The sequence below is a fragment of the Canis lupus genome, chromosome 13, assembly GCF_011100685.1.
Source record: "Canis lupus familiaris isolate Mischka breed German Shepherd chromosome 13, alternate assembly UU_Cfam_GSD_1.0, whole genome shotgun sequence".
NCBI classification, from domain to species: Eukaryota; Metazoa; Chordata; class Mammalia; order Carnivora; family Canidae; genus Canis; species Canis lupus.
Window position 1 is genome coordinate 58,737,055 of NC_049234.1, and position 24,360 is coordinate 58,761,414.

The following is a 24,360-nucleotide window of genomic DNA, read 5'->3' on the forward strand; positions in this document are numbered from 1 at the left end:
CAATTTGCTTTGGGTACATTTTGTACCATAGTCATATACATTAGCTCCCTTTTATCAAACATATAGAACACACAAGAAGAAAGATGGCAGGGATTATCTCCTCCCTATGACTTTGTAAACCTCACATAAGGGCTTGACGTTCTGGGAAGTGACAGATAGGGGATTTTATCTTCAACAAAATAATCACAAATGTAGTTAAACCAACTACACTCTGGAGGCCCATACTGATTTGTAATGGGAAGTAAAAGTCACATGGCTCCGGTCAGAATGTGGCTTTTTCAATCCCAGGATAGCTGATCAATAAAATAATTTTGGCACCACTTAGGCTAGGATAAAATGGCTAACAGAAATGTGGACTATAACTAACATCCAAATTTCTACATCAAATAAATGATACTATTTTCTCCACTTTCTTCCCTCCTCTACTCCATCCCTCTCCCTGTTTAAGCCCTCCCAGGAATCATTTGTCATCCCTGCAAACTCAAATGGCTGACTTTAAAAATACATGTTTATAAAATACTCACACTACGTTCTGCCTCTTAGACTCCCTTGAAATAAAGCAGCCATAATCTCTGTGACAGTTGCCACCATTAATGCCGATCATAAAAGCTGGTAAAGAGGCAGAAATGCTGATTTACCATTCATTGCTATGCTCATATATCCTCTTCCTAATAAAAATCAGTGAAATTATTACTTTCTGAGAGCTTAGCACTTCAACATTTGTATTTTGAACCTCCTCTACTGTAAGATTTCCATGTTCCCCGTGCTATTTTTTTTCTTCCCAAGGAGCTGCCAGTGTAAATGTGCCACACTTGGGCTCTACAGCATACTGAGCTGAAAGAGCATATGCCCCACATCTATAGTGGAAAATTTGGTGTTGAGGGAGCAATGAAGCAAGCTATAACTCAGACTCAGAGATAAATGCTCTTTGAAACTCTAGTTATGTTTATAGATATAATTTGAAAAGCTTAGATATCTTTCCTGTAAGAATTTTTACTTCCAAGATTTGGGTAAAAATAGTGGTGCTACAATGTTTGATATGAATAATACCTAATTCTTAATTTCTCCTTTATTTAAGTTTTATCTAACACATTAATGTAAATGAAGTCAAACAGCACCAAAAGTATATAGCAATAAGGTGTAACAAATGCTGAAATCATTGGCATATGTTTCTGGGTAAGATGTAGGACTCTCAACACACATGGTATTAATTTGATTTAGCTTAATGCTTTATGTGGTACTTTCACTTAACTCAGAATTATATCGTAGAAACGCTGAGAGTTTTTAAATGAGCTTTGACCTAGCCATACTACCAGTTGTGAAACTGTATCCCCTCCGGAAAACCAGAATCATTCAGTGGGAAGTGATCACCTCCACCCTTCTACACCCATCCGTCTCCACATACACATTGAGCTATGCCTATACCCTCTTGCCTTAAAGAAACCGAAAAGGTAAAGGTCCAAAATAGGACATTGTTTCATATTACTTCAATATAATCATATCCCCTCAAAATACCAAGTCATAGGTCAATTCCACAACTTGTGTATTTCATTTTCTCTTTCCTTTAGCAAATGTACATTGAGTGCTTACTGGGTAGAAGTCCATCTGCTAGATGTTAGAGATACAATGAAGAACAAAACAGATACAACGTATTTTATCTTTTAAGAGTAGAAATTTAGGTAAGAGATAAACTAAAAAGCAAAGTTACTTGAGATTCTCTTCAGTGTCATAAAGAAAAGTACAGGTGATGAGCACATTGTTACACTCGGAGGTAGCTCGTCTCACATCATATTAACGTTGTGTGTCATTTGTCTCCCTGGCAAATTTACCATCGCTGCCCCTTCCTAGTGATCAGAGCAGGATTAGGCTATTCTAGTAAAGCTTTTTCTCACCTCTGTCTGAAATACTCTAGAAGGGAGTTAGGAAGATTAAAGAGTTATCAGTGTAGACTCAGAAGACAAGACCATGAGATCTTTGGAGGGAATAGGATTGAGTGTCAGGCACATAGCAGATAATCTGAATGCAGAGATGGATGGATGGATGGATGGATGGATGGATGGATGGATGGATGGATGGAGAAGAAACTCAGAAAAGGAAGGGTCCTTAATTTCGACACAAACAACAAACAAGTACTAAGTTCCCACTGTGATACAGGCATAGATTTAGAGCTCAACCGTGTATAATAATACTAGGAATAGCTAACATTTACTGAGCGTTAACCAAGTGTCAAGCACTGTGCCAAGAGCTTTTACATACATTTCCTTGCTTGATATTCGTAACAACCTACCGTGGTAGTTATTGTTATTCTCATTTTGCAGATGGGAAGTTATAAAGATTTTTTTTTATTTCCTTGCTTGAGTTCACACAGTTAACAAATAAGGGATTAATGTCTGGACGTTCCCTCCATTCTTCTACATTTTATTTTGATAGATGTCCTATTTATATAGATCTGCTTACAATCTATTGAGGAGGAAGGTTCTAGATAAACATGATAGGATAACGTAAATGCTAAGAAACACTATAAATGAAATTTTCTGTTGTCTCAAAGAAGTAAATATCACATCCAGTTGATGCTGTAAAAATCTGTGGCCCAAGGACTTGATAACTCAGTAACACGTTCCAGGTCTTACCAAAGCATCTTCTTTGAAGCAACTTATTCTAACTTCTGTCACTTTTTCAACTGAAATACACTATTTTACTTTCTTCACTTAAAATTTAGCTAGTCTTTCCTTTACCTGTCTGTGGAATGTTTTATGCATATTTTATATTATTATCATTTGTTTATGGATCTACTTCCCCCGATAGATGAAGTTCCACGCAGGTAAGGACTCTCTCCATCCTTTCTCCCTAACTCACTGCCTAGAACGGGTATGTAGCAAATAGCCAATAAATGTTCATTCAATAAACAATCAGGTGACTTAGTGGCTGGACAGGTAGGTATAAGGCAATAGTATGGGTTCAATTTAAATGCAACAATTGTAGCTCAACCCTAGATTAAATGACTTCTTAATGCAAAAACTTTTGAGATGACAGGGATTCAGCCATTATTTCAGTAAAGTTCCAAACAGACTATTACTGTACTATAATTAATAGACTGCTAGAACACTTACAACTGCTAATATTTTCTCGAACATTATGCCCGTATCTACAACTCCTTGTAGATTTTTGTTTTTGCCAAACAAAAAATGGCAAATACATGCCGCATGCGCCACAATGCTCCTCTACCCGACACAAAACACTGCTAATCAATCACAACATTCACTTCTTCGGAGCTCGAGCTGAGCCTTAGCATCCTTTTCAGTGTGACATTCTAACCATCGGTGCCAATCGACGGGCACCTCATTATCACTTAACACTCACTTGTCATGCTTGACCTGGATCAGGCCACATAATTTTCTTTTCTCTAACATTTTACCATTTAGTACTTCTTCTTCCAGTGAGGAAAGAAAGCATTTGGGTATCTCAAGGAAATCTTAGATAACCTGGGCTCCAGATTTTATTTGAGCCAGCTGGGTCCCAAGAGCTGGGCTATAGACATTGCTGGTCTGCAATTGATTTTTCACCACTTCATGGGGGGAAACGTAGAAGAGAAAATAGTGTACATACTAATCTGGCTGGCTGCATTAGAATCACCTGGGGAGCTTTTTAAGTATATAGATCACTCCCCTTGAGTCAACATCTCTAAGGATTAAGTCTGGAAGCTATGTAAATGTGTGTATATTGTGAAGTGCATTCAGGGTTGGGTACTGTTGAATATTTGTGTCTGTGGGCATATTTTTAATTGTATATTTTTGAAACAAAACACATTTTTTCTAAAACTATGTCATTTTTATCATCCTGAAATTTTACATCTTTCATTTATGAAATAATGGATAAATACGGTAGTGAGCGTACTTTGGGTTACTTTTTTAATGCCATACTAAGCAAAATAGAGCTGCAACTCCTACATAAGTCCCTTTTTTTTTTCCAAAATTTTGCTGATCTTTTACACCCAAGGCTCTGAAACCCACAGACTCTAGTGATACCCACTTCTCAGATTAGTCAAGTTTTCACGTTCAGAGTGAAATGGTGGGTGGAAGAAGCCTGCCAGAAATCAATTTTCATTCAAAACTGAAGAATCTCGGGCGGGCCGGGTGGCTCAGTGGTTTAGCGCCACCTTCAGCCCAGGGTGTGATCCTGGAGACCCAGGATGGAGTCCCACATCGGGCTCCCTGCATGGAGCCTGCTTCTCCCTCTGCCTGTGTCCCTGCCTCTCTCTGTGTGTGTCTCTCCTGAATAAATAAAATCTTTAAAAAAAAAAAAAAAAAAAAAAAAACTGAAGAATCTCGTGGGAGATAACAGCACAACAGAAAAAAAAAAAAAATGTCAAGAGGACAAGCTGGCTAAACAGCAGATCCTTCTTCCAGGAAATGGGGAAGATGATTCTGTGATTCTGGTGTACATCCACTCCTGGCCCCAGCACACCTTCTGGCATGGTCTTTAGGTGCTAAGAGTAAAGGAAAAAGGGGGTGGTCATAGGTTAAGAAAGAAGAGCCAGGTTCTCATTAAAACCTCTGTAGGAGGGATGCCTGGATGGCTCAGTCACTGGGGCAGCCAACTCTTGATTTGGGCTTGGATCACGATCTTGGGTCATGAGATCCAGCCCTGCTTCGGGTTCCACACTTAGGGGGAGTCTGCTTGGGATGCTTTCTCTCTGCCTCCCTCTGCCCCCCTCTGCCCCTGCTCATACTCTCTCAAATAAATAAATGAATCTTAAAAAAAAAAAAAAAAAAAAAAAGACTGGATTTATTTAAAAAACAAAACCTCTGTCAGATATTGACATGTGGAAATACCTTTAACGGTGTAGCATGTAAAGGGGCAGAGGCATTTCTCCCCACCTTTTCCCATGCCACTGGGTAACCTGGGCATCTCAGAGCCTTCCTCACACCTGTGGCAGCGGCAGCTTCGAGAGGCACAAAGGGACTGCCATGAGCATGGAGAAACCACAGTGCTTCACCAAACAGGACAGCAGAGCCCAGATCAGGGATCAACAATGTCTGAGAAGCAGCTGTTTTAGGGGGTGACAGCAGTGTCCATCATCAATAGTGAGGCCTAGCAGGCACTGTGAAGCCCAGTGGCTGGATCTCCTGTTGAGTAGCGCTGAGGGAACACCACGTGGTTTTCTATGAGCGTTTAGGAGAGACTTCCTAAAAACACTTGAGATAAGAGGGAGAGGTCTTTGTAGGGTGCTCAGGACTGACATTAGCATCTCTGGCAAGAACCCAAGAAGTTTTGATACATAATCTGCTACCCCATTTTAAATCCCAATATAGCCTGGGGTATCCCATTTCAAATCCCAGGTAGTGCAGCCCACCGAGCAATAGCCTCTGTGAAATGAGAATATAAGACACATTAGCAAATTCCCCAGGAGCATTCCCTCACAGCCCTCCAGGTTCTGATTTTCTCATTTGGTCACATATACCTAGAGTCTAATGAGTCCAGGGAAATTAGAAATGACTCTTGTAAAAAAGAAACATCAAAATTAATTCAAACCATAACCCAAATGACCCCAGGGAAAGTATTTTTCACAACTACTAAATTTTTATACCAGAAATAAATAAGGGTGACTGTCTTTCCCACAGTAATTCTCTGTCCAACGTATGTGTATTATCCCAGTCTATTAGAAGGAGACCTCATAATCTAATCAAAACTGTGGATGATATAACCCTTCCCTGGCTATAGCAATTGGTGCAAAAACCAAATTAGCATTATTTTCTAGCTTTTATCCAAACAGGAGCTAAGAGAGAGGACTCTGTTTTTATTGCTTTTTTTTTTTCTTGATGGAATGCACACGCCATCAGAAAAAAAAAAAAGGCTTATCTACAATCAGAACAAATGAGGTTGACGCAGGAAGAAGCAAAGGGGAAAAATGGAGAGGAAGTGTACACAGGTGTTCAAGGTCCTAGTTTCCATCTCTGAGTCCCTTAGAACTACCACAGTTCTTATAGAAATTCATTTAACTTCATAAACAGTGCCTGGATAAATTCCCTAGTTTAAATTGTATTTCTGTCACTTGAACCCAAAAAAATTCATGGCTGAAGTATTAGTTAATATTATAAGATATTTTCATCTGCAAGTAAAGAAAATTTACTTAAACTTTAAGAATATTTGTTGAGGGCACGTGGGTGGCTCAGTCAGTTAAGCATCCTGACTCTTGATTTCAGCTCAGGTCATGATCTCAGGGTCATGATCTCAGGATCATGAGATCAAGCCTCATGCTAAGCATGGAGCCTATTTAAGATTTTCTGTCTCTTTGCCCCTTCCCCCCCTCCTCTCTCTCTATGTCTCTCAAAAAAAATTATATTTATTGTTAACAGGAGCACCTGGTTAATTCAGTTGGTGGAGCATGCAACTCTTGATCTTAGGGTTGTGATTTTGAACCCCACACTGGGTATAGAGATTACTTAAAAATTGTTTTTTTTTTTTTTTAAGAATATCTACTGTAAAGCCTAGAGGTGATCCCATTTTCAAAAATGCCACCAAAGATCAAGCTTCCTTTGCTCCTCCTCTCCTTTCTCTTTCCTATTCAAAGTCTGGGATTTTGCCTCAAGTTTGTATCCTTATGGTCACAAGATGGTTGCCAAACCACTAGGCATCATGTCATCACAGCACCCAAAACAAGGAAAAAAGAGAAGCATACATATAGGCAATTTTACTTAACAGGGAAAAAAATATTTCCCAGAAAATCCCCAGGAAATTTCTTCTTACATTTCATTGGTCAGAAGTGCAAGAGCCATAATGGCTTATGCCTCATGATTTATACCCATGACTGGGTACCCTGCTAGCAAATTCTATTAGCAAGGAGAAAAGGGGAGATTGATGTTGAGTAAGCAACCAACAGTGTGTATCCCAAATCTATAGGGATTTGAGGTTCCAGAGCACAATAGTGGTCATATCTCAATCTAGATTCCTGAATGATGGTTGTGATGATGATGAGGGTCATAATGATGATGGTGGTGATGATAATTAATATTTCTAACTCTGGACCAAGATGTATTCTAAGAAATTTGCTTAATTATTAAAATCCACTGCAATCTTACAATACCGTGAGATAGAGTTATTATTATTACTACCATCATATAAGCTATGAGGAAAGATGTATCTTGGAACTAAGTGAATCATGCAAAGCCACTTGACTGTAAGGCATGGCGTTGAGATTTGAACTCAGGAAGCCAAGTCCTGGAGATGAAGTTATGTTACAGTATATTGCACCAGTCTATTCTCTCCAAAATCAAATGTAGTAACAGTAAAGAGGAAATATGAGGTTTTGTGCACAGGAAAAGTACTATTGTTAAAGTCTGATTTCTCCATAGGCTGACCTTGAAACTATAGATGTTATATTTCCAAAAAGAATAAATTAATTCAAAATGTAGATCACTTCCACTAACCTCTTTTCTGATCCTTTCTATGCACACAAATAACAGGGTATAGGATCAGAAAATCCTTTGTACAGGGAAATACAGAACAATTCAATTAATAATTTCAATTTCATTTGGCATTAAAGGTGTTTTAAAAATAGATATCTTTATCTCAATGAAAGCAAGACCATTAAATGAAAAGAAGTCCCTCTGAAGATTGAAAACTCAATGACACTAAATTAGTCAATGGATTTAAAATTACAAAGACTTAAAACCCAAGGAAGATTTTATAGGGTCTTTTATCCAGTGACTTTGGATAGTGGGCCTTGAGAGAAAGACAAAATTCATTCTAAAGAGGCATGAGAAGCTAAAACTGGAGGGAAAAAAAAAAAAAAAAGTGCTCTTACAACTGTAAAAAGACAGATGACATTGAACAGTGTAATATCATTTTCCAGGCAGAGTGCATTAAAAACAGAGGGGAAGAAAGTAAATTTAGATTAAGCCAATCTAAAAGTTAGGTAAACAGAATTCATTAGAATTTAAGAATCTAACTTTCTGTTCTTATTCTTAATGATTTCGGCTGTTAGTCATACAGGCAAACTTTTTAAAAATGAGCATAATTCTTATCTCAACAGTTTCCCTTTAATTAACTCTCGGTCTAATGTCAGCCAATTGTTTTCAAAGGGTGATTAACTTCTGCTCCACTGTGTGAACAGTGACCAAGCTGTGTCTCTATAGCAGCTGCCATTTCATACCTGAAGAGGCAAAGGAGATGACTGCCTGCTGGATTGGTATAATAACTGGGGAACATAAAAATGAAAATGACCTTGAAATCTTCAATAGACAATAACTTAATAACTTCTACTCAGCCACATAGATTACTTTTTCCCTTACATCTAATAGAAAATGATAAGAGAACAAGACTATCAATATAATCCAATACATTAAATAAAATAAATTTGAAACCTAATGTTCAACAACCAGCGTTGTTCAAGCCACTCTTACTACAGACAACAAATAATTCAGTTCAGCTCAGTTCTTAGAGAGCTAGGGAGAGAAAAGAAGTTTGTTTCAAGTATCAATTTATTCATTCATATTAACCACCTTTCTCTGTCCGAGCACTGAACCAGAACCAGGGGTAGAAGACAGACCTGGACCTTGACATCAAGTTAGCCATACAATCCAGAGATCAAGAAACCAGAAAACCACCCATCCCCTGAAACATACAAAATTTTACCCTAAATTCAACAATCTGTGCATCCTATAGACCATGCATATGATTTTTTTCTTGATTTTTCTTGGGTTTGACAAAAGACATTTTCATACAACTATGAGATTTCAAAAAAAAAATTTTTTTAATCACTAAAATCATCTCCCTAACATTTTCAGCAGAAACCTCCAAAGTAAGATCCATTTATTTATTTTTCTGTTTGTTACCTTGGATCTATTGAACACTTCAAAAAATGCATATGTTTAATCTACTAACCAATCATTCGGATGTCAATGTCACAGTCTACCTATTATTTACTATTCTCTAAGTATCTGGAGGTAGCCAAATCCCTGGCATCAGATCACTAAAGTATTTAAACAACTCACTAACTCTTAATTGTCCATCCCAAAATTTTAGTTTAAAGTAGAAACTAAATATCAAGAAATCCTTTTGAGTCAAATCTCTCACGCTTTGTTTTTTAAATATTTTATTTAAATTCAATTTGCCAACATAAAGTATAACATCCAGTGCTCATCCCATCAGGAGCCCTCCTTACCCAGTTACCCCGTCCCCTCACACTCCCCCCATTCGGCAGCCATTTGTTTGTTTTCCAGAGTTAGGAGTCTCATGGTTTGTCTTCCTCTCTAATTTTTCCCCACTCAGTTTCCCTCCTTTCCCTTATAGTCCCTTTCACTATTTCTTACATTTCACATATAAGTGAAGCTATATGATGATTGTCTTTCTCCAATTGATTTATTTCACTCAGCATAATTGCCTCATGCTTTAACTTGATCCCCTTTTTCTTATTTTGCAGTGACACAAAGAGAATATGCTTATAATGTTCTATATCCTGGTCTTGAGAGAAGACAGTGGTTCTATTGATTGACATTTATAATGTTTTAAAATTTATAACAGATGGTAAATCCACCATATTATTGAGGCTAACGTAATTATTTATCCAATAATTTTTTCAGAACTTATCCAATAATTTTTTCAGAACCTATATGGACTAAGATACTATATTTCATACCAGGGATGTAATGGTGAGATATAGTCCTATTCTCTTGAAACTTCTAGTCATGTGGGAGAGAAACATAATCATATAGACCTATGTAGAATCATGACAACGTATTTTAAACTGGAAGTAGCTAGCATTATAAAAGCCTAAAGTAACAAAATATGACCTTTTGGAGGAAATGAGAGAAGGCTTCCTAAGGCAAATGATCTTCAAGGCAAGAAAAGTGGAAGAATTGATAGAAGAGAATATCAGAGTCCCAGTCAGAGGTAAGAGTATATGCAAAGGCCCTATGGCAAGGGAGCGCATGATATAAGGCAGCAGTTCTCACATTGTTGTCAAGTACCCCTATGAAAATAGTCAAAAGTATTTTCATAATAATATGTTACTTGTATGTTTTACTATGATTCTCTCATGGATGTGCTATGAAACTTTCCAGCATCAATACGACATGTGATATTGCAACAAATTAAATGGAGGAGCAGATATGCAGTTGCAGCTATCTTTGTTCAACCAGGTATTGCAGAAGTTTATAGAAATGTAACACAAAGCTACTCTTCTTGTTTTTTACTTGAAAAAAAATGAAGTTATTTCTTATTTTAAAAGGGAACATGTAATAGCCAATTAACATTATTTTTAATGGATTAATAGGCACTTTTAAATTATGATAAATGCCAATAAATATAATACACAAAGAAAAGTACACTGCCAACCCCAATACAGCTTAAGATATTAAAGGGAAGGGGCCCAGAAATCAAAAAAAAAAAAAAAATTGAAACCTGCTGATATGAAGAAATTAAAAAAAAAAAAAAGACTGTCTGACAGAAGCAGAGAGAGAAGGTCCCTCAGAAGAGTACTGCTTCCTCTTGCTTTGCCCCTCTTGCCACTGTCCCATTTATTTCCTCTCAATTTAGAGAAAACAACTCACCTTGTCTGTCACAAATACATAGACACACATGCACACTTGTGCACATATGTGTGAATGTCTACGTGGACGCATCTGTGAAATATGGAAGGTGAACGGTCGTTCTTTGGTCCCTGGAATCAGGGCCAGCCACACATTTTGCAGGACACTGTGCAAACTGAAAGCAAGAAAATAAATAAATAAATAAATAAATAGGAACTAAACTGCAATGTTTTTTCATCCTTCAATGATCTCTCTCATCCAGTATTTGTTACTTGCTATTTAATTCGATTCTAAGAAAATTAAAAATTTTAATTATTAACGTGACTTTTACTCTGCATTTTATGTATTTTACAGCGCCGGTTTTAAATGCAAACGCAAGAGCACTCCCCTCATATGCAAAGTCACCGAATTATACAATGTATTTCATAGCTCATACATGCATAAGTATGCCATTCCACCAGAATAGTGGAATCACTGCCACTATTTTTATTTCAGCTCTTGATACACACTCACCCTACCAATATGCCCACTCTTCATTTATTGGTGAATAAGGAAGGACTGAAAAAAAAAGAAACTGTAGGAGACTCTTTTGCTTTTTTCTTCTATGGCATCATTTTGAGCACAAACAGTTGGCTAATGCGGGGAAGTGCCACAAGCAAGAAATAATAGGATTGCTTGGTCATCCGTGTTTCTAGAAACTCCACTGGCTTTTTTCTGCATTTGAAGCAAGTTCTGGTTCACATAGAAAGTGTGGTGTCCTCACTCAGCGTGGTAGTTAAATAATACCCCCCAGAGATAATCCATTTCCTAATCCCCCAAACCTGAGAGTATGTTACTTTACACGACAAGAGGGACTTTGTAGATAGGATTGAGTTAAGGATATTATGACCAGGCCAAGAAACAAAGAATGCAGGCAGCCCCTAGAAGCTAGAGAAGGCAAGAGAATAGATTCTCCCCTACAGCTTCCAGAAAGAAGACAGTCTTTGATTTTAGCTACCTAACACACATTTCAGACTTCTGACCTCTCGAACTGTAAGAAAATAAATTCATAATGCTTAAGCCACTAAGTTCATGGTAGTTTGTTACAGCAGCAAAAAAGGAAATTAATACACTAAGTCACACAGGTCCTTGCTTTGAGTCTTTCAGAATCCCACGCAGGGTTCTCGGCTCATGGGGCATCATGGAGGCCACACACATACCCTGCCCATTCACACCTGGGTCCATGGTTCCCCCTGGACTTCACTCACACAAGTTCAAAGATAAAGTGAAGAGTTTCCAGACAGAGATAGGAGAAAATTAAACCAAGCATGGGCCCTCCAAGTACCAGCCTCTGTGCCAATGCACAGGTTGCTCGCCTGTGAAGCTAGTGTCACCAGAAGGCAGAGTCTCCAAAAGTAAAGCAAATTGGTGGGAACTGAGAAAAATATAGTACCAATTGCAGTCCTTGCCAGTACTCAAATCTGTTGTGTTTTTTTCATTCGAATTTTAGATTCTTGTTGGAATGAAATAGGTTCCTCACTGTTTACAAGGCTATTTCGGAGTTGCAAAAATTCTCTCCCCATGTTTCCCTCTTTCTACCATGTTTTTCCCTGGTACACCCCCGCCCATTCGGGCTTGGCTGCCACAACCAGACAGACACAAACACGTGGACTCTTTTTTTGCATCTGTAGTGGGAAACTTAGCCACAGCCAGTAACTGATCCAAGACTGTCAAACCAAAGCTGGTTCTTGCAATACAGGCTTCCAAACCTTGGCTCCATTACTCTTCCAAACACACACATATACGCACAGAACTTCCACATGTAAAGTGCAGATATCCGTGCTTTTTAAAGCTCTATGGTGATCACTGCTGCTGAGAACCACTGAGAAATGACACGAATTTAACATTTCAGGGAACAAAGACTGAGAAGCAGGAAAGGGGCCAAGATCAGTAGCTTTGCGAAGCGTTTTCAACAGCCATCCAAAGAGGTAGTGAAGCCAACGGAAGCCACGTATAAGTCAGCATGCTAAGGTCTCAATATTTCTTTCTTCATAAGAAATGGAATGTTCAGGGGAGAGGAGGTGAAGGTGGTTTTAAAAATATCAACTAAATCTGAAGAAAAGGGAAAAATCACTTTTGAAGACTCAGAATGAGGGTGAATGAGGTTGAAGAACCAAAAGAAAAGCTTCAGGAAACTTTAAGGAACCTTCAATAGAATGCAATAAAAGGTGGCAGGCAAGGCTGGGGAATCTAAAGAAAATAAAACAATAAAATGGAAGGACAGTTAAAAGAGAAAACATGGGCAGCCCAGGTGGCTCAGTGGTTTGGCGCCGCCTTCAGCCCAGGGTGTGATCCTGGAGTCCTGGAATTGAATCCTGCGTCGGGCTCCCTGCATGGAACCTGCTTCTCCCTCTGCCTGTGTCTCTGCCTCTCTTTCAGTCTGTTTCTCTCACGAACAAATAAATAAATAAAACTTTTTTAAAAAGAGAGAGAGAAAACACAAAGACTACAAAGTAAAACTTAAAGGAATTGAAATAAAACCAAAAGATGTTTCAAGAAAACCAAAATTACAGGAGCCAAACCAAAACTCTGCATGCTCTTTTTAAAGAGCATAACTGAGCCTGAAGAAACAAAATGAAAATGATGAGAAAACATTACAGGTAGAGACAAGAGAATTAGAATCAACCCAACCATGATGGGTCTTTTTGAGAAACTAGGTTATTCATGATCAAAGTAACCACCAAGACGTTGAAAAAATAAGGTAAACCAAGAAAAATAATTGTAAAAGACCAGTTTTTAAAACGATTCTGGCTATAAATAATATTGAAAGGGAATATAAGGGAAGGGGGAAGAAATGTGTGGGAAATATCAGAAAGGGAGACAGAACGTAAAGACTCCTAACTCTGGGAAACGAACTAGGGGTGGTAGGAAGGGGAGGAGGGCGGGGGGTGGGAGTGAATGGGTGACGGGCACTGGGGGTTATTCTGTATGTTAGTAAATTGAACACCAATAAAAAATAAATTTAAAAAAAAAAAAGAGAAGAAAAAAAAAAAGAAAAAAAATAAATAAATAAAACGATTCTGGCAAGCTTTTTAAACTGAATACAGTCAAGGAAAACTAAGCAGATTAACCAGTAAGGATTAAAAACCAGGTGGACCCTGACATCTCTTAAATTACATAACAGAAAAACAATAAAGCAATATACCTATGATTATCAGAGAAAAGAACTATGACCTAATAATTAGGACAAATCAAATCTGACTCATTGATGAAAACAACAGAAAGATTGAGATGTACAGAAGCTCAAAAACAACCTCTCTGTGCCCTTCTCAAAAATTTCCTAAAGTTACCGAATAAGAGTTCAAGAATAGGAAAGTTAGGATAGAAAGACAAATTGTGCACTTTGAGAATAGCTTAATATAAAAGTTAAATTTAAATAATTGTTGTTAAGTTGCAGTAAAAAGTTGAAGACAAATGTCAAAACAATCATTGAAAGGAGACATAAACGGTAGCACGTATTCAGTTAATGGCTGAGATTCAGATTATGTTAACACAGAGGAGGACTCCAGTTTTGAGTTACTACAGAAGATAAGACTAAAGGAAACAGCCACAATTTCTAAGACTAACAAAAAAAGATGAAGGACTTCAGATAAAATATTTGAGTGTAGTACAAAAAGCATGTGTTTCTCTATTACTATATATAAAGATTCTCCAATTGAGACATAATCTAAATATAAGCTGCTTCCAAGAGACATACCTAAAATAAAATGGCACATTTGTTTTTAAAAGATAGGCAAAGATTTATCAAATGGAGAACAAACTGCCTGTAACCACAAATTTAATAGGATCAAGGACGGACTTTCCTACATTAACATGATTTTACTATTCCAGTAAATTCTTGCCAAGGAAAATAAAGTTTCAAATAACATTACTGTTTGTTTCAGGAACTCTTTAAAATCCATTTATCCAAACAATAGATTGATCAACTCCCTTCCTCCTTGAGCCTTAGGGTGAATAGGCTCTTTCTCAGAAAGAGAGATTTCTCAGATAAGCATACTTCTTTGTAATCAAACAGCTGTTTACTCACCAAGACTTCCTTCAAAGCTTTCATCTTGCTGTGCCACTAATCTTAAAGAACAATATCAAAAGCTGCAGTAATTCCACTCAGATCCCTGCACTGAAAACCCACCTTACACGAAACCATATCCACCCATAGGTGGTTTCCTTTCTTTCTACAGTTAGAAATTCCTCTTCTCCTGAACAATGTGTCATTCATGTGGGTTTTTTTCCTGAGTTGGCGGTCAACAAAGTAACATCAAAAAAGTGAGCACCAATTATCAGATGAACTAAATGATAAATAAAAATGAAGCTGGGTGGGGAAGCCTAGGTGGCTCAGTCAGTTAGGCGTCTGCCTTCGGATCAGGTCATGATCCCAGGGTCCCGGGATGGAGCCCGGTTGGCTTCCTGCCCAGCAGGGAGTCTGCTTCTCACTCTCCCTCAACCCCTCCTCATCCCTGCTCATTCTCTCTTTCTCTCTCTCTCTCTCTCTTTCTCTCAAATAAATAAATAAAATGTTTTTAAAAATGAAGCTGGATGTTAGATTCTGTTGCTAAAAAGATATAATCCATATCAAAATATATCACAAACGTTAAGTGCTAAATAACATACCATCAAAATATAAATAAAATTCAAACTTAAAAGAAAAACTAACAGAAACAAAACTGCACTGGGAGAAAACTTTTCACAGATCAAGTAATCAAAGAAGAAAAAATGACAAATAGACAAGTGTAAGAAAAAAGGTCAAAATGGTAATAATTTCAGACAAAATCCATTTTTAGGCAAAACCCAGTAAACTCTTAAGTACCATTTCTTATTAAGCATTAGAATAATTCAACTAATAATTTTAAATCTGTAACTATAAAAGAAATTGTAGGCTACAAAAGAAATTATCTTTCCAAATGTATTTGGAACAAGGACTTTTTTTTTTAATGATAAATATATCACTCCCTAATAGAGAAATCTCAAATTCCTAAAGCAAATACTATTCAAACCACAGTCCAGTCAAAGTGCCACAGAGCAAGAAATTAATAATTTATTTTAACTAATCTAAATGAAAATGTAAAATATAGCCTACATATCTATACTCACTTACTTGACCACAAAGCAGTTGTTACAAATATCACCTATTAATATTCTACTGAGCACTTTGGGAAAGACATTCCATTAAACTAGGAAACCAAACAAGGATGACTATAATCATCACATTAAACAATATTCTAGATCTGTGGCTCACAAAACAAAATAAAAAGAAACAAATCAGGTCATACACAATGAATACTCTTGTTAAATATGCACATGAAATGACTGGGAAAAAATACACCAAAATGATAAAAATAGTTATCTCTGTGTGATCAAATGATAACTGATCTTATTTTCTCCTTTGTGTTTTCTGAGTATTCTCTACATTAAACATGGATTATTTCCTAATAAAAATATTATTTTACTAAAGCAGCTTATTGAGACTTTGTTCAAATATAGACAGGAAGGTTTCCCAAAACAAATCGTGAAAACTAAAAATAGGTATAGCCTGCAAAATATTGGCAAAACTAAGGTTAATGAGGCTTTCACCTGAAATCCATTCAACTGGCCTCTTATTCCAAGCTCATTTTGTGTAAAAGTGAGAACAACAAACTCTCAGAAACAGAAGTTAATTACAAATAGAAAAAAGCCTGACACAAATAATCGAGAATTAACCCAAGTAGAAAAACAAAGCCAAATCCACCTAAAAGAGCTAATATTTTCTCAAAGAACAAATCTAGATTAGCCAAATCATTTGAAATTTCCCAAAAAAGGAGAAAACATAAAGATGTAATATCTGAAAATATAAAAACCCAAAAGATACTCCAAATCATGTTTCTATGTAATGTGGTTTTTTTTTTTTGTGTGTATATTTTTTTATTGGAGTTCGATTTGCCAATATATAGCATAACACCCGGTGCTCATCGCGTCAAGTGCCGGTCACCCAGTCGCCCCCCCCCCCACCCACCTCCCCTTCCACCACCCCTTGTTCATTTCCCAGAGTTAGGAGTCTCTCATGTTCTGTCTCCCTCACTGATATTTCCCACTCACTCATTTTCTCTCCTTTCCCCTTTATTCCCAATATTTCACTATTTTTTATATCCCCCAAATGAATGAGACCATATAATGTTTGTCCTTCTCCGATTGACTTACTTCACTCAGCATAATACCCTCCAGTTCCATCCACGTTGAAGCAAATGGTGGGTATTTGTCGCTTCTAATGGCTGAGGAATATCCCATTGTATACATAGACCACAGCTGCTTTATCCATTCTTCTATGAAATGTTTCTATCCTCATTCTATCCTCTTCATTTTGGCATTTTTGTTTTTATTGCCAAATGGATCTTTGTTGGCATTGCAACTGTAGAAATATGCACGGATTCCTTTTCTCTATATCAGTCCCATGGTAAAATCCAGTAGATAATTCCCTTTCTGGGTGTGATGGGACTTGTTCTCAGCAGCACAGTACACTGATCCCTGGTGAGAGTCAGGGCAGTGGCTCTCCTCTGACTTCCATACCTCCCTGGTGTTGGGTGTCCAGGCAGGGGTCCCCAGCCTTACACATGGGGCAATAGGCCCTGCTGATTCAACATGTAAATGTGTTAAAGTCCAGGACAGAGTTCTAGTCCACCCAGCCAAGGTGGTTTTACCTGTTAACAGTTTAATTTGCTGCCTACTTAATAGTCCTTTTTTCCTTTCTACCAACTTTGCCACATGCGGGTTAAGGGGAAATGGGACTTCCATTTCATATCACATTCTCTTGCACAGTCTTGCATATCATGACTTGTGTTTGAAATTTGACTCTTGATCACTATTTCTTGCACAAGGGTAGCCATACATGGTACTCAGTTCTAATACCCTAATGGTGGCCACCTGGCTTGCACATAGGCAAGGGAAAGCTTGGGTTATGCCAGATGCAGTGTCGATACAAACCAAGTGAGAAGGGGCCAATATAAACAGTTTGCGAATCACTCACCAGGTGGAAACTCCGATGGATGGCCGCAGACTCTTGGCAATTACCTTGGGTATTATTTAGGATTTACAGGACAGGCTGTTACTTAATTAACCAAGTCACCATACTTCAAGGGCAAGCCAGCATCTTTGGCAATATGCCATCTTCCTCAGACACTGCCATGGTCACTGTTTCTGTGCACCCAGTCTACTGCATCTACTCAAGGGTAGTAGTTAGGGCTCATACCCTAGCTAGGGCACCAGCTTCCTGATTCACAAAGCATTGGCAGTTCTTTATGAGCTAGAACATGAAAAACAATGAGGCACCTCAGGCTCTTGCAGATGAACCCAAATGTCTTTCCATATACATTTTGACCCCACAAGGACTTATTTATGATTATCTACCCCTCAGCTTCCCATGGTCTGGGCCAGAGGGTTAATTGATTTAGAAAAGCCCGACTGGCAGTTCAAAGGGTTAAGAGCCAGGGTTCATGAGTGGCCACCTGCCAGACCAGACCACTCTGAGCTCAACCCACCGGCTGCTGTGTGAGAGGCTCTATCTGGAGAAGCACTGTGTACACTGCGAGGAGCTGTTGCTGTCCAGGGGTATACAGGCCTTTTTCCACCTTCCAGACCTGGGACAGAAATCCCAGATATTCTTCCTTTTTGTTGTCTCTGTCACAGAGTCTGATGCTTGCCTTCCACGGTCACATTCCCATCTGACTCAAACGGCAGCTCTGCTTGGGAGATTCCCAGAGCTTTCATCTACTTCACTAGTAGTTTGCTTTCTCAGGGGTGACTTGCTGCTCTGATCCTCACTCCCACATGTGTCCTTTCTTTACCAGGTGGCACAACAGCTGGGGGCACATAAAAGTCTTCCAAAACCCCCAAGTTTCTACAAAGGCTTTCACCCCTTTCACAGACTTAGGGGTTGGATAGGCTTGTACCTTATCACTTACAGATTTTGAGACAACATCCGTCTCAGTAGACCAACCAATACCCAAAACCTTACTGTGGTACCTGGGCCTTCAATTTTCTCTGGGTTCATTGTTCATCCTTTCCCTCACAGACTGGGGCAAATCTTGACATGCTAACATTATATCATCAATGTAATTGGCCCATTTTACTGATGTGGGGAAGGAGAACAGAGAGAGGCCCCAGCTACCACCCCAGACGTTTGCTGGTGCTATGCAGGTAGCCTTGGGGAAGCACTTGAAAGGATTTTTATTGTCCCTCCCACATGAAGGCAAATTGCTCTTAATCATCAGAAATCTGTCAGCTTTTTCCATGAATTCTTGAAGATGAAGCACTTTTGCAGGAACTCCTTTTCATCAAAGCATCAGAGTAAAACAATAACTGTCTACAAATGACAATGGGCTTAAAAATGGCCATGGTTAAAGATCTGATGAGACTCATTATAATGCAACGGACAAGGGAATTTCTAGAGCAGTCTGTATTTTAAAAAGACTTTTCACTTTATTTTTTCCCTTCAGTCTCTGTGGGCAATGTTTTGGTTATCTCCTGAGATGTTTACATTTCAAAGACTTAAGACCCACAACTTCTAGGGACAGAGAGAGAATGCAAGTTTTCCTCCTAGGAGTTTTAGCCTAATTGCTATTTAAAATTTTCCTTTGTATTACAGGTCAGAAGACAGGGGGCATTTTGTTTATCTCCTTTATCAACTACCACATCTCCCTCTTCATTTTCATCACTTTCTCAAAGAATCCGTGCCTTAGTGTCCTAATCAGGCTTTGTCACAAGTGCCCAGATCTTAATCTGAGGCGTTATATGCCCTCCTAGGCTTTGCAAAGCAGCCTGGAAAGGCCTCTCACTTATTATCCTGCTCTCCCACCTTGTCTGCCAGCCCCAGAGCTAGCAGAGTCATGGCCACTCCTACACCTTCTTCAACCTCAGCTCTCCTTCTGACTTGCTGACCCAAACTTCAGTTGGGCACTGGTGGCCAGCAGAACCACCCAGAGGAGGGGCCGGCCCTCTGAGGCAGACATTTGTTTCCTTTCTTGGCCACACAGTGTGCTGTGTGCATTTCCTCTAATAAGCACATCAAGATTGGCTGGCATTTTCCCGGTGTCCCCAAACTCACCAGGTGATCCCAAGCATCTAACATAAGCCCCACCCCACCCCCAATAGAGGTTGCTGGCCATCTTGAAATTTCTCCTTTGGAGGCCTTATTCCCAAGGTCCATTTCTATGGTTTCCTGACTGGCTGGCTGGTCAATTGTTGGTTTGTAACCTTCTCAGGAGCTTCCTGGGTATAATCTGAAACTGGTCTCTGTACTTTCTTAGGAAAGAGGCAGGCCACTCCAGGTTAGCAGGTGGCAGTTTTAATAAGCAAAAGGGAATTTACATACAAGGCTTGTCTTGTGCAACAGCAAGATGAGTGCATCCTTGCACCTTATCCTACCCTCACCCCTGTCAAATATTACAAGTTCTTAAAGAGGCCTCACTTAACAGGGTTTAGCCACATATACCACGCAGGGGTTCTCACTACAACATCACTACCTCAAGCAGATGTCCTTGGAGCAGCTTCCAGCAGTGGGAAAAGCATGCAGAACCAACATTCCAAGAATAGAGAAGAGGGAGAGCCTTTGCTTCCCCGGGTGCAGCTCGCAGGTCAATCAGTGGTTATGGCTCTTTGCAATCTTCCCCAACATACTCCCATATTCTAAGTTAGGTACTAGATCAACTACATGAAAATTACAAGAGATAGATGAAAAACAACTTTTCAAACCTTAGCACTGAGTCTCCTAAATTCATAAAAAAATATGCAAGTTAAAGCAGGAAGAAAGACAAATTCTATCATTTTCCTTCCATCATCCCTCACCCTCACTCAGAAATACAGCCAAGTATTTGAGCAGCTCTCAGAGAACTTGATACTTATCCTCTGAATTTCAAGAAGACACAATGGTTTAACATGAGTCACACCTCTGAGGAATATTAGGTGAAAGACACTGCAATAACCCAGGTATGCGATGTTCCGGGAATTAGCTACTCTTATTTTACAAAGAGAGAAAAACTTATTTTAATAATTTCATTCAACGGCTCTATCTCCATATTTATTCATCAGTTGGTCTTGACCTGTCCTATCCTCCTGTTTACCTAGTCCAGCTTTCCCAAATCCAAGTTTTTGCCCCAAGCTATTTCATTTGAACAGTACACTTCTTTTATCCTCTATGCCAATTCCTGGCTGCCATTTTGCCTGCCCATCCAATAAAGCTTAAACTTGATTTCTATCATTGCAAAGCTGAAGGATATCATTTACATTCATTAAGCAGTTCTCCCTAAGCTTCTAGCTGATACAAACAACTTTTCTATCGAAGAGTATGAATGTTGTCCCCGCACACAAAATATGAAAATGGCTCTATGCCCATGCTCACTTCAAGATCTACATCTTCATTGCATCATAGTGCAAACAAGAGTGGACCCAATGTTAAAGAAAAAAACTTGGAGTGCCTTACCGTATTCTCTTTCTACATTTCAATTTCTCAGATAACCTTGTCCGTAAATTCACAGGCTAACACTCAGAAGAGTGATAATAAGTGCCCCCAATTCCAAAGATAAGTAACTGGGCTGTGTAAAACAGATCCTTTCATCCCTGTGGTTTTATTTTGTCCAGTGTCGTGCCAAGGATGAATCAGAAAAGAATTCATTCTAACAAAATTTTACTTTAACCAGTTTGCATTAAGGGAGTAAATTAAAGAATCAATGAGAACTGTAGCTCTATTAAAACAATACATATAAATTAGGGATAGATGTGCCAAAAACAGATTGAGATGGCACACAGGTTTGCTTGTGGAATTTTGGTGGGGTTTTTTTGTGAAGAGAGAGGGGGCATATTGTTTGGGGGTTTTTTGTTGTTGGTTTTAACCATCAAATTTTCATAATCTGGATTTCAGATGCCAAATCAGTAATATGATTGCAAAAAACAACTGCCAGAAACCTTTTATGACTGAATTTTGGCATCACACAGACTGTCATATAGACAATTGAAGCTTCAGAAACTTCTGTTTTTCCACAAACCTATAAACTGTGCCATCCATTCTCCAGTATAAGCCCAAAAGCCATGAATTTGATGCATTAGCCATTCCAGAAACACAAACACCACACTTCACAGAAAGAGGGCATACGCCAGAACAGGTAAACATTTAACACTACAACAGAACAGCCTACCATACTCCTTTTGTCAAAGGCTCAGAACAATTTAGAAGCACTCTATAGGCGGGAGAGCAAAAGGATTTTTTAAAAATCAGTTTTGCATTTACAATGAGAGTTTACCAGGACAAGTTTATTCAAAAACAAAAATATTTCAAATATTAAAATTTAAAATAAATAAGATTGTATAATACTTTAACCTCTAAGGAGGGATCCCTGGGTGGCGCAGCGGTTTGATGCCTGCCTTTGGCCCTGGGCGCAATCCTGGAGACCCCGGATCGAATCCCACATCGGGCTCCCGGTGCATGGAGCCTGCTTCTCCCTCTGCCTCTCTCTCTCTCTCTCTCTCTCTCTCTGTGACTATCATAAATAAATAAAAATTTAAAAAAAAAAAAGGAGATATAGCAAACCATAAAATAAAATGTTGAGAACAAAGGAGGACCAGAAGCACATGAATAGTCAGAATAACGTGGTGTGAATAGAATGGGGCCAAATGCCACAGGGACACAAGTTTCTCTTAGGAAGGGCTATAAACGGCTCTCCCCCAAAAAACCTTGCTTCGGCTCTCCACCAAACACCTGGTTTGCGTTAATGCTAATTCAGAGTTAGTTAGAGAGCTATCCGTTGAGCCCCTACCCAGATGGAAACAGGAGGAGGACAGAAAAGGAAAGAGGTAGTAGGTGCTTCAGGGCAGCAGCTCTAGCTCCAGGCTGGGGGTTTGCAGGCCACCTGCCTGCCTTATAAATTTCAGACTTGCCAGCCTCAACAATCACTTAAGCCAATTTACCTACACACCTACCTATCCATCCTACTGGTTCCATTTCTCTTGAGAACCCTGACTGAGACAGAGGCCATGATTTTCTCCAAAATCCTAGGGGATTGTAATAGAGTCTCTAACAGAATCCCCTTCTGCCATTCAGGATCCTTGGGCTGCAAATTACAAGGTCAAGTAAAGACATTCTGGGAGAGCTGATTGCTTTATTGTCTAGAGTTGCCGAGGAACAGTTTCTTGCTTTGGATCACACTCAAAACTGGCAACCTACTGGGATTATTGGGTAACAGCAAAGGAGCAAAATATGTATGTGTTGCCTCCAAAAATCTATAAAGTCTATTGAGATTTGTGGTCATAAGTGCATGCTTGTGCGCATGTATGTGTAGGGTAGGGTTTACAAGGCACGTCAAGTTGTCCTTTGCTTTGAATGGGGTTATCTTGACATCCCCCATTCCACTGGATTCCCAAAAAACTTCACTGAAGTTTTCACTCTAAATTTACATAGAGTTCACACCCCATCCTGTGGTAAACATAAGTTTTATAAAGACATGTAGGTCTACACTCATCAAGGTGTGGTCTGGATTGGGGCACCTGGGTGCTCAGTCAATTAAACGTCTGCCTTAGGCTCAGGTCATGATCTCAGGGTCCCGGGAATGAGCCCCACATGGAGCCCTGCATCATCGCATCATCATGGGGCTCCCTACTCAGCAGGGAGTCTGCTCCTCTCTCCACCACCTGCCCCTACTCCTGCACTCCTCTCTCTCTCTCTCTCTCTCTCTCTCTATCTCCTCTCTCTCTCAAATAGATTTTTTTTTAAAGTGTGGTCTGGATTGTAAACCGTTACTGATCCTTGATGAGTATAGAAATTAAAAGTACTTAGAAATGTTTATTTTTGAAAAAGAGAAAGGTTCACAGTAATTTGCCAGAACCTAAGTTTTAAAATGGGATTTTTATTGTCCTGCTTTTTAATTTTTTTAGTAATTTATGTTTATTGTATTTGACAAAAGTATTGGTCTGAACAGATCAGAAATTTTTTTAAAAATGGTCCATCGTAAAAAAAACACAAAGACAAAAACAAATAAACGGTCCATCGTCTTTGATTGTTTAAGAAACACTGAATACCTGCTATTTTCTACCCATCAGATTCTATCAGCTTGATGTCATCCATATGGTGGACCAATATGATAGCCTATGGAGTAATACAATCATCCTATGCCCTGTGGAGTAGATTGTGACAGAGTGAGAGAGACGACCTAGCCCCGAAATAAGATGTGTGCTCCTGTTCTTGCCAGGTTAAGAGCAAACTGCTTCTGATGCGCCTTGTTTTGGGATAAAGAGGTAAAAGACTCCCCAGCATTATAGCTCCACATCAGGAACTGTTGATTATAGCAAAGAAACTAATTGGAATTACTACTTGATTAAAATAATCTGCTTTCCTTCTCGGAGGCCAGCCCCATCCATCCCATCGTTGGTGGTAGCACTAATCTCTGTGATTCTCTCCCCCAGAGATACAGCACTGATTCTGATTTACTACTCTGAAAAGGAAGAGCAGTTCGAATAGTTTTTACTTGGCTCTTAATACCAAAATAGCCCTTAATCCATTCATCACCTGATCCTCAATAAGACCCACTCTGACTTGAGGCCCACAGTGTTTTCTAGATCTCCAGGGATTATCATTATTTGAAAGTCACTGGTCAATAATCCTTAAAAGAACTACTTTTTTTTTTCCTTTTCCCAGTATTCAAGTGTCAAATGGCAAATCACTTGGGGAAGGCTAGGAGAAAGAGCTAGTGAACACACTTGCAGAAGTGTTGCAGGTATTTTAACCATGTGTCAACCAGCTGTGGGTGTGAGGATTGAGATTTGGATAAGGGGCCTTGAT

The 24,360-nt window shown here is 39.0% G+C and overlaps 1 long non-coding RNA gene across 1 annotated transcript in view; it reads right to left on the minus strand.

Moving 5' to 3' along the window:
- Positions 1-519: 519 nt before the first annotated feature.
- Positions 520-24,360, minus strand: part of LOC111098631 — a 62,930-nt gene continuing 39,089 nt past the window's right edge. The window contains exons 5-6 of the long non-coding RNA XR_005369059.1: positions 10,551-10,704; positions 520-609 (exon numbers count right to left, since the gene is read on the minus strand). This is a non-coding gene — a long non-coding RNA (uncharacterized LOC111098631). The remainder of the gene's footprint in view (positions 610-10,550; positions 10,705-24,360) is intronic.